This window comes from Ipomoea triloba, chromosome 16 (assembly GCF_003576645.1).
Source record: "Ipomoea triloba cultivar NCNSP0323 chromosome 16, ASM357664v1".
In the NCBI taxonomy this organism is placed as follows: Eukaryota; Viridiplantae; Streptophyta; class Magnoliopsida; order Solanales; family Convolvulaceae; genus Ipomoea; species Ipomoea triloba.
Genome location: NC_044931.1, coordinates 11,087,263 through 11,087,826, shown reverse-complemented (window position 1 = coordinate 11,087,826; position 564 = coordinate 11,087,263).

The window sequence follows — 564 nt, the reverse complement described above, 5'->3', positions numbered from 1 at the left end:
CATTGCTTAAATAGCCTACGTGCCATCATTATAGGCTAAGTAACGGAAACCGTTACTTCTGTTTAATACCACAACATAATGGCTATAAATGGCCTATAAACTCCACTTTATAGCTTGGAAAAGGAACTCATTCAATTAGGGTGGAGTTTTAACCTTGTTAACTAATGAATATTTCAGACATGACTTGTGTATTTGTCTGAAATTTGGTCCACCATTTCATAAAAGAGTTCTTATACCATGGATCAAGGTGGATTCTTGTCCTAAACTGTGTGTGTATATATATATATATATATTTATTCTTTAATGGTAATAATTTATATCTCTATCTTTTTTAAAGTCATTAAATAATAATATGATAATTTAATGGTAATAGAATTTATAAGAATGTAAAATATATATATTCTATTAAAATAACAAAAATTATAAATCAAAATAGATATGTCAAATTTAATTTATTATAATAAGAGAAAATTGAAATCTTCTATTCAATTAGTATTTTTGTATTATAGATATTTTAAATTTCATTTGTTTTATTTTTTGAAGTTTAATTAAAATTGTTAAAAT